This window comes from Falco cherrug, chromosome 8, assembly GCF_023634085.1.
Source record: "Falco cherrug isolate bFalChe1 chromosome 8, bFalChe1.pri, whole genome shotgun sequence".
In the NCBI taxonomy this organism is placed as follows: Eukaryota; Metazoa; Chordata; class Aves; order Falconiformes; family Falconidae; genus Falco; species Falco cherrug.
Genome location: NC_073704.1, coordinates 63,678,997 through 63,689,615, shown reverse-complemented (window position 1 = coordinate 63,689,615; position 10,619 = coordinate 63,678,997). Strand labels below are relative to the sequence as shown.

Genomic DNA, 10,619 nt, shown 5'->3' with positions numbered 1-10,619 from the left:
TTTGTTTTGGGTCCCACGCAAAGAAAATCTTTCAACAGCTAAGACTTTTTGGTCTTGAATCTTTAGATTATGCAGTATAAAAATAAATTATTTAAATAAAATAGAATAATAATAAATAAACTCCAGAAGTATGATGCCAATGAGCACCCATTAGATCCAAAGTTATCCTACAGACTTTCCTGATCTTCACTATTAATAACTTAAAAGCCCACCGACAAGAGAAGACGCGTTAGAGGTTACGCGCATGGTTCTGTCCCACTCCCTCCGCTGCTTCCCCTCCCGGCTGCCGCTCTCGGATGCTGCACTTCCCCGGCTCCGAGCCCTGAGCTGCTGTAGTAACTCATTAGCAAAAAATGCATCATTTCAGTCTAGATTTTGATCTCGTTAGGAAGAGAAGGCGATTATGAAGAAGCCTCCCTTCATTAAGAGGAACAGGAAACAGATAATTTGGTTTTGGTAGGCGCTGCAGGAGAAGGTGAATGAGTTAAAAGCTCAGCCCTTCTGCCACGCTGCCCGGCAGGATGGATGCTCAGCTCCTCCCAGCTGGCAAACCCTCCCGCATCCCTCCCGGGGATCACATCCCTCCTGGGGGGTCGCATCCTGCCTCATGCCAGCTGGAAGAGCCGCAGGGCTGCAAGCGAGCGCTAAGGGCAGCCTCATCCTGATGAGACCTCTCCTGCAGAGGCTGGGTAATGTCTGAACCATGGCACTTGGGTGGAAGGCTTGGGAGATGCTGGGGAGGGGACATTTCCCATCATGGCTGAGCGATGCCGTGTGCCCGGCATACCTGCTGGGACTTGCTGTTGGGATTGCACTGGGTTAGGAGGGCTGGGGGGGAGCTGAGGAAGTGCATGCAACGAGGAGCAAAAGAACTCTGCAAAACCGATCTGAATTGCTACCAGCAGTCGGATCCCTGGGCTGGGGGCTGGCAGCCACCGCTCTCACCGGAGCAGTGCCTGTCTCACTGCGCAGCCGACGTGGCCAGGCGCCTGTACATCCCCTGGGTGAAGTTTCCCAGCTTCGGCAAGAAGTTGCGCAGGTAGATCTCGTTTTCGTTGCTCAGGGAGCAGTTCTGGAGAAGGAAAAGCATAAATACATTAGAGCTGACAGTGAGATGTAGCAGCTCAGGCAGTGGGTAGCCAGGCCACCAGCCCACACAAGATGCTTTGTTTCAATTGCTTCTGTCTCCATATAAATAATTCAGCAAATAATTCAGAGTTGTGAGGATGATGCCCCAGGATGTTGGGAACTCATCCCTTGCCTCAGGACAAGCACCCAGCCCCCGTGCCTGGCAGTGTGACCCCCGTGGCCATGGGTCTGGGGTGGCCGGGGCTGGCGGGGACATTCACCCTCTTCCCGTGGAGGTGAATTATCTCACAGAGCCGCGCAGGTTTGCGATGCCCCGGTCTGGCCCCATGCAAGGTAAATACCGGCCTGCTCAGCCCTGTGGGTGCGTGGGGGAGCCGGCACGGATACGGGCCCCGTGCTCGGCAGAGCTGGCACCGGGGGCAAGGCTGCGCCGGGGGGCTGGAGCCGCACAGTGGGGCGGCGAGCGGGGAGGCTGCGGCTCCTGCTTACCGTCTTGCCGTGCAAGCTCTGCAAGTTGATGATGAAGGGCTCGTAGTCCTTCCTGCACCTGGTGACTTTCATGAGTGCCATGGCAGCCTGGCACAGCAGCTCCTGCTCTGACAGCTGGAAACCACAGGGAAGAAATCATTAGAGCCCTGTGTTTGATGTAAGTTGATGCTACTTATCGAGGTGTCCAGGACTGGTGGGAGGTTTCACAGAGACTTTCTAAACTGTTTTCGTTTTATGGCTGTAATCACAGCCCCGTGTGGTGACTTGGGCCCTGGGCTGGGGGCAGGGGAGCTGGGGGCAGAGGTGGTGGCTGGGGGCAGGTCCTTGGGCACAGCCGGCATCCATCTGTGCACTTGCCCCCAGCGATGGTGCTTGAGCGGCTCTAGCCCGGTGACTAATAAAACTACCTCTGCTACGTGGGCTGTGCACTGCAGTGAGGAAGGTGCTGGTGATGTTGGTGTGTATTAAAAATGTGTTTTCTGCCTGTGTCTCTATCATCTTTTACCTTTCGATCCGTGAAGGCAACCTGTGCCACTCGGGTGTCATTGCAAGGGACCTGGAGAGGTGACACAAGGGAGAGCCATTGTTACGAGAGACCATCATTACAAGGTAAGACCTTCCCCAGGAGCTGCCAGCTGCACCCTCCCCTGGGAAGAGGCACCATATCCCAGTCCCTCCGGCAGGACACAGTGCGGATGCACCCTGGGTGCTGCACCACCGAGACCCATCTTTCAGCAAATTGTTCCATAACAGGCTCCCGGGAAGTCGGGCCCTGGGGTTGCACAGCATTTGCAAGCAGTTGTTTGGGAAGGGGCAGGAGGGTCCCTGGGTGCTCTGTGGGTGCTATGGACCAGAGCAGAGCAGAACCCCCCTGCAGCTCGCACTGTGCCAGGCCACTGTGTCCCCTTCACCAAGCTGCCCCAGTCACCCTGACACAGCTCTGTGTGTGGCACAGGGAGGTTTGGGGGAGGTTCTCTTGTTCCTCGGCATTTTTTCCTGCAATGTGCCTAATGTCAGGTGCAACACTTCACCCTGGCTGCCACCAGCATCCTCCTGTACCACCAGGTCAAATCCTGAGCACCCAAAGTCTAGGCTGAGATGGGCCAGGGTGCCCAAAGCTGGAGGTGGGATGCAGCGGGCTGAACCAGTCAGGAATGCCTGATGGCAGTGCCAGTGCCTGGCCTTCAGCACCAAGGAATATCATCATCATCATCAATAACGTTCCTCTGTCTGTAAGCAAAGAAACACCAGGAGGTGTAACAGCATTTACCTGTACTCCTGAGTTGAGCTGTTGGATGCGGTGGGTGATCTCTGACAGCTTTACTTTGGGAAAGGTGGTCATCAGTGGGGTGGACGAGATGAGCTCGAGCAGGGAGAGGAGCATGAATGCAGCCTTCAGCAAGGGGAGCATCCTGTCACCGCTGCCGGGTGCTTCCCGTGCTGGCTGGGCTGGCTGGCCGGGGCCTCTCTGCCTCGCTGCTTGGCAAAGCACCATTTTTATAGTGCGAAGAGGGACCGGCGTCTCCATTGAGTACCAAATATAGGTGTCTTCCTGTGCTGATGAGGCGCGACGGCCCAAAGAAGGCATTATGTAATGACAGCGCAGACTTTTCGCCCTTAACCAATGTTATCTGTTATTCAGCTACCATGCAGATTTTAATCACCTAATTGATAGATGAAGAGATACTGGGACAAGTTGAGAATTTCTCTTTGACGTTTGAGTATCTGTTTACTATTGAGTGTGTTTGCAACATGCTGCATGTGGAAAATGATGAATGTGTGCACGACTTAACCAAGCGCGTTGCAAGACCCGTGTAAAGTCAAGCCATCTTCTTATGTGCAGAGAAATATCTGTGAAGTTTTGCTTGTCTCCACAACGGAAAAGACAAACAGCTACACAGAAGGACCAGCTCTGGGATGTGTGTGCCTGGAAGCCTGCCGGGCTCCTGCCTTGGATATCGATGTCTCACGGGAGGACGACATGACCCCATCAAGTATCTGGTTGAATTTGGAGGTGTCTCCCCACCACAGCTTTGCTGTCCACGTGGGTCTGTGCCCAGCAGCTGCAGCTCGGGGATCAGTGTCACCCTCAGGTCAGAAATCCAGGAGGCGAAGTGACACGAAAGCAGATACTTACTTTTGCACTTAAATGTGCACCTCTGCTGCCTGTGCACCTGCAGCTGGCTCAGCACCCACCTGCCTGGGGACACCACCATCACGGGGTGCAGGTGGGAGCACCCCAGTGTCTCATGCTGCTTTCCAGGACACCCCAGCCCCTTGCTGGTGTGGAAGACCTCTCCTCCTGCCTGGCCCCTTTGCCCTGGCATGGCCCTGGTGACATGGCAGCACTGCAGTGCCCCATGCCACAGCTCGGCCATCACCAGCAGAAAAGGGCATCACAGGTGATGGCAGCACTTTGGAGAAGCAAATGGCGTGTGGCTGCTGTTGAAGAGGAACAGCCGAGCCATGTGTCAGAATAAATTCATATCATTTGGTCATAATGACAGCAGCTCTGACAAGCTCAAGTAGCCAAAGTCAGATCTGAAAGAAAACAAAACCTCAAAACGTTTATCAAGATGTTAAAGATCTGCAGACAAAAAAATGCTCTTGCATGTAAAGGAAGAAGTAGCTGAGGGGGTTTTCTGCCGTGTGGGTGTTTGGGTTTTAACTAGGACTTGCTCAGCTCTGTAGCACGTATCCCATCCTGCGAGGATGGCTCCTGCAGCGCCTGGCTCGGCACGGCGCCTTGCAGCCTCGCACGGTGCAGTGCCCATGGGCTGTGACATCGCATGCCGTCCCACACCATCCCACATTGTCTCATGCCATCCCATGTTGTCCCATGCCATCCCATGATGTCTCATGCCATCCCAGAGACATCAGAAACCCAACAGTAACTCAGGGACTCAAACCACCACATCCTGGAGCAGAAGAGCAGGTGTAAGCCCACAGTTATTTCTCACCATGGCTGAACTGTGGTGTTAGTGGGAATTTTGTCGGGAAGAAGGTTGGCTCACCAAAATGGCTCATTTAATTTCTCCTCCAAATTCTCAAATGCCTTTTTCCAGGTGCTGCTGCAAGCACAGGTGGAGCGGCTCGATGCCGGCGGCACCGGTGGCTCTGCTCACACTGGCACCCCGCACTGCTGCGGCCCCGGCTCAGGCAAAGCCCCTCCGGGGAGACCCAGCCTTCGCCTTATACCTGGTTAGAGGCTTGTAAAATGTAAATTGTTAAATTGATGTGGAAAAGCTAGAAATATAAGTTTAACCCCCCCCTTTTTTTTTAAAGCTTTCAGTGAAGTCAAGGTGTTGCATAGCTCGAGGAAATGCTGAACTTCACCTTTCAAACAAACTGCTTCCAGTTCCACCGCATCCTTTTTGTGTTGGAAGAGTTAACGTCGCAACGGTAGGGCTGGGCTGCGGCATTCCTGTTTCATTGCTTATATTAGCCCGAAAAGGTTGATTTTACTGGGGAAAAAAAGATGGTGATGATTCTCAATCATCGAATTTCCTGCAAAATTGAAAGGCTGGGTCAGAGCCAGGTGGGAACCTGGAGGTTTCCCATCACAGGTATCGGGAGGAAGGTGTAGGAGCTGGCGTGTATCCAGGGCAGCACAGTGCAGTGTCTGTATGTCTGTCTGTCCCAAAGCCGTCTGTGGTCCCACAGCCTGTGCCCTGGCATGGGGCCCGGCACTGCTGCAGTGGTCCTGGAGGACTGCGGCGTCCTGGGGGGCTGTGGGGAGTGGGAGCCCCTTGGCTGGGAACACCCAGTTCTGCAAACCCTGCACAGAGAGCGGGTAGCATCTTCCCCAAAGGCAGATAAAATCATTCCCCCAAACTATTAATACAGTAACGTAAACCTGATAATGGGAAAAGCTGACATGTATCAATTTGGCTCGTGTGGGTGGAAAGCGATAGCTACAGAGCTGGTCCCAGTTCTGAGAAACGACGTAGAGCCGGGGGCTTGGGTGAGAGGCGGATCGGGAGAGGGGATCGCAGCCCTTCGGGAGCATCACTGACCCGAAGGGAACCAAAACAGCTCGTTCAGAGGCTTCGGCTGTGCTGAGCGTTAAACCTGGTGGTGACTGAAATAACGAGGGCAAGTTCTGACTGTGCGTCACCCCCAGTGCCGGCGGTGAGATGGGCGCTGCCCCGCCAAGGCACCGGGGTGTGTGGGGCTGGGACACCCCCCGAGCCCGCTGCTGCCGCCAGGGTGGGCACAGAACCCCAGGCGTGTGAACCCAGCCTGAACTGGGACTCCTTGTCATGGAAGCTTGGCTTTGCTTCCAGCTGTGGCCAGTGGCAGGATGCAGGCTTGTCCTGGGGCTCCAGCAGCTGGGGGTCTGTGCCCACCCTGTCTTGTCCCTCTCATGCTTTTCATGCCTGATTTAAGCACAACTCAGTCTCCAACCAATTCAGGAAAATGGTCTAAGTTGTTAATTTAGATGTTGCCATGTCTCCTATCAGGCTCCTCTTGGCCCCACGTGGTGGAGAGGCTGAGGGATGAAGGCACACTGGGCTGGTGCTGTTCGGGTCTTTCCATTGCTGCATCTCTGGACGATACCAGAGAACAGAGGAACCAGCTGAAAAGACCCTCAGTGCAACCAAACCCCGACATTTTGCTTTGTTCTGTGGCCAAAGCCAAGGCTTTTTGCTTTTTTTTCCCTTTCTTCCCAGCAGCAAAGCCCAGGTTGGTTGCCCCAAATCATCACACATAGACGAAGAGCAGTGGGCTGGGCTGGAGCTGTGGGCACCGTGGCACGGAGGGCATTGGTGGACATGGATGGAATCAGTGGGAATCAACAGAAAGAAACAGGTATGTCCAATGGCTAAGTCGGATCTACAGGGCTTAGAGCTCCCCGTGGCAGTGTCCCCTTCCCTTTCCTGGCTCTGTAGGAAATGTGGGAACAACGGTCTGTAATTTCAGATGGGCTAAATTTGTGCCTTTCCAGTTAAAAAGGCAGTAGCTTTGTCTGGGTACTGGGCCGCCTCAGCAGTCGGCAGGCAGAAGGGACAGGGGGCTTCCCAACCCAGCCGCATTTGGCCACCCCTGGCTCAGGATGGGGCGAGGACCCCGGCACCGCGGGCAGGGAGCGCACCCGCTTCTCCCGGGCGGTTCCCTCCCAGGGCTGCCCTTCTCCTCCCGCCGCTCCTGGCACGCTCCGCTTGCCCTCCCAGGCTGGTTTGGCAAACCAAAAGGCGTGCCCTCCCTGTGCCTTTGCTCTAGCAGCCAAGGGGACCCCTATGGCAGTCCCAGCTGCACCGAGTTGTAGGTTCTGTGCAGGGACAGGACAGGATCATGTCATTAAGAAACAATGTCAGAACTCATAATGTCCAGCAGATGGTTTAATTGAGGTGATATAAACAACTTCGGGTCTCTTCTATCATTTTTGAGGACCTGATTTTGGACAACCCTCCTAACCATTTGCATGATTCCAACACTATTCCAGCTTTGCCTTGTATGAAATCGAGAAGCCTCAACATTTATTTCCAAGCCATTTGCTAGCCTGTGCTGTTCCTTCCTTTCAGAAGATGGTACAGAAGTTAAATAAAACATTTTATAACATGAAAAAAAAGCTAAATGTGGGTCACCATGTAACATCTAGCATCAGCACATGTAATATCTCTTGAATCAGTGGTTGAGTTTACAAACTGTGTTTCAGACCCTGTGCTGGGCTGGCACTGCAGCCTGGCTGGTGCTGGAGCCAGCCTGCTTCCTTCAGCCCGTGCAGCTGGAGGGAAAGGCATGCTACAGCTACAGCAATTTATTTTTTCTGCAAAAAATCAAATTACACAGAGTAGGATGAAGCCGGATGAAGGAGAATTTGCAAATTGCATCACATTTCCCCAAGGTGTAATCTTGCAGTGAGTAGAGAATAAGTACTGGCTCCCAGCAGCTTGCCCCAGGGTGGTAGTAAACAGACTGTCATACTGAAATAGATTAGAAATGATATTGAGTGTGACATTTAAATGTTAACAATGTTACATGGAGACATTAAACAATTAAGCTTACGAAAGCAGCACCTATATTTATTGGTTTGGTTTATGGTGGTTTGTTTGTAGATAACCACGTTTGTTTTTTCACTTTTTAGTGTATGCAAAAGCTTTTTGCCTAAAATGTAGCCTGCACCAATAGAAACTTCATGGAGAAGTTGCTCCTGGGAGTAGCAAGATACATGTTCTGTAAGTCACTTTTTTACTTTAGGCAAGTCACAAAGCTCTGGTTACAAAAAAAATAATAAAAAACCCGCAACCCCAAACTCATCTTCTCTGAGGTTTTAAACACCCAAAGTACTTTGGGCCAAGTGTCTGTCTTTGTAGCACTGTGTAAGCGGAGAACAGTGTTGTACTCCATTAAGTAGTACTGAGGGAATCATCAGAAAATCCAAGTATTGGTTTTCCACTGCTAATATGAATTCCACTTAGAAACAAGCCTGCCCAGACAGAGATGTCTGGAGGGCCTCTTTTTTTTTTTTTTTTTTTTTTTTTTTTAGTGAAAGTATTTGCCACCTTGCTTACTAAGTGCAGATAAACCGAAAAGAAGTTATGTTACTGAAGAAACAAATGATGTGGCATGGAAGTGGGAGGAAAGTCACTTGCTTGAGCAGTGCATGCTGGAGCCCTCCACCTACTGCAGATTCCGGGCTCTAAAAGCCTTGCCAGGGCTGAGGCTGCAGTCAGACCCAAATCCTTCGGAAGGGGTTGACACGCCACGCACCCGTCCCCAGCCTGCCCTGCCTTTGCTTGTGCAGGCAGCGGAGGCGCCTGGTGCCCTGGGAGGGGTGCTGGGTGCCAGCTTGGCTATGAAATCACTGTCCTGGGCCACTGCCTGGTTCTTGGCCTCTGAGCCCACTGCAGTCATGCTCACTGACAGTTCTGTGAAAGCATTTAAAATTATTTTTCGTTGCTATTTTTGGCTCTTAAATCATAGTGCATCTGAGCGAGAGCCTGCCTGTGGCTGTGCCCTCCTTGTGGCAGTGTGTGCGTGTATCTCGGCACGGAGGCCAGTGCTGCAGAGCCGCTGTCCTGCGCTGGCGTTTGGCTGCTGGAGACCCACCGCAGCGGTAAGTGACACGGCACGTGGGCAGCCAGGCGTTGCTCCTGCCCAGTGAGTTACTGCGACAAATCTGTGCCTCGCTTGCCTCAAAACGCCTCAGCTTGGTTCCGCACTACTGCTGGCGTTGAACATCTTGGATGGGCAACAACCCCTTCCCCGCCACCACCCTCGCCTCCAGCCCACCACCCAGGCTGGAGAGGAGGCAGAGCCTGACCCGGGACGCCAGCGGCTGCTGTGCAGGCTCCATGGTGGTGGCCACCGTCACTGGTACGGCACAGGAAGCCACAGCGGAGCAGGGATCCCCCTGACGTGGCACTGGGGGCGGCTGACGGCACCCATGGCAGCAGCCCTGCTTCCTGTGGGTGCAGCAGGGGAGGCAGCGGCAAAGCCCGCGCCGCAGCCAGTCGCATGGGGGGCCCGTTTCTGTCCTCACTATCCCAAGGTGCCCATGAGCAGAAGATTGTGAAAGTATGTGAAGTTTCTCCTATGCTTGATTCAGACAAGCACGGTTTTTTTGTTTCCCAGTCCATATCAAAAGCATGGGGCTGGTTGAGTCTCTTTTCCACGCTGTTAGCTGTAGAGAGCCTATGGTCTATTCAAATTAAAAATGTGGAACACAATCATTATGTGGATCATTTCTTGTCATTTTAACACTAACACTTGATGTAGGAGATGTTAGTTTCCCACCACATTTTCAGTCTTTTTTTTTCCAGGTTCTGGCAAAAGCTTAATCCCCAAAGCCTGTGCGTGTGTGAGGATAAACTTTGCAGCTGGGGAACGGAGGAGGGCCAATTTAAGTAAAAATGTGCCCGTTTTTATAAATACCTTATAAAGGAATTGCAAGCCACAGCTTTAACTTGGGGGAGAAAAAAGTATAGAATTCACAAAGGCTGGGGAGTTGCTTCTGAAGATAACTTAATTCTTCATGAGCTGGGATGTATGTGTCATGCTAAAACAAACAGGTAGTACAGGAAAATTTGTAAATTCAAAGTATTTTTTTTTCATTCTTCTGTTGATTATATCTTTAAGAAAATTCCCCTTCAGGAAGTAGTACTAGAGTCAGTGAAGCTTTTTCTTTAAAACTGCAAACGTAATGCATGTTAGTAGCATTTTCCTTTGCCTTCTCATCCCCAGTTTAATTCCTTTTACAGGGGATTGGTGAGAGAGTGTAATTGCTAGGAAGTCCTATTCATTTGCTTATCTTTGAGTGGTTGCCTAATGACTGGGGCCACCCTGACTCTAGTGACTTGCAGTTTCAGAAAATTCAGGTGGAAATAATTCTTAGTTCAAGTGCTCGGTTTCTGGCACTTACCCCTTTAAGACTCCTCATTGCCAAGTCTACTTCGCTCTGGCTGAGGAACATCAGCTGTTGAATGAAGAATCAGACCCGGGGTTCTGCTGGGTTTTGCTCTTTTTGGTGCAGGTGTCCAGAGCCCTTAGCAGGTGGCAGCAGTGGTATGAGGGGTGCGGAGAGCCGGGCCGGGGCCGCAGCACAGCCGTGGGCAGGCAGGGCAGGCAGGGCGGGCAGCGCCCTCCCCGTGGGCAGAGGCCTCTGTCCGTGGTGCTTAACCAGCCCCGGGCCCTGCCGGCGCCCGCCAGCTCTGCCCGCACTCCTACCCCCTCCTCGCCTGCTTTCGGAGACTTTATCCTTGTGAAAGAAAGGGATTCCTGCATTCTGAAGGAGAAGGCAGTGTGCAATGTTCTCAGCCTTATTTGTGTTATTTGCCAAAAAACAAATGTCCTGATGTTACAGAGATTAACTTTTTTTTCATGGTGGTTTAAATATTCTTCCTCTGAAACTGAGCTTTGGTCAACACTGTCTGCTAAGGAGGTTCAGCTGCTCACTACTGTCTGCAAGGGCTTGAAGAGCTGTAAGTCTGGCTGCTGCTTGTGGACTTGTACCTGGTACCCAGAGTTCAAGGTAAAAGAGGTGGGCCCTTAATTGGTTATAAAGATATAGACCCGAAGTCGCATCCCTTGGCTTGCAT

The 10,619-nt window shown here is 52.2% G+C and overlaps 1 long non-coding RNA gene across 1 annotated transcript; it reads left to right on the top strand.

Moving 5' to 3' along the window:
- The first annotated feature begins 957 nt into the window (after positions 1 to 957).
- On the top strand, positions 958 to 10,131 carry LOC129736708 (uncharacterized). The gene is made up of 6 exons (XR_008733727.1): positions 958 to 3,622; positions 4,644 to 4,779; positions 4,864 to 4,980; positions 6,255 to 6,390; positions 7,667 to 7,757; positions 8,506 to 10,131. It is a non-coding gene; the product is annotated as an uncharacterized LOC129736708 (long non-coding RNA).
- Positions 10,132 to 10,619: the final 488 nt, after the last annotated feature.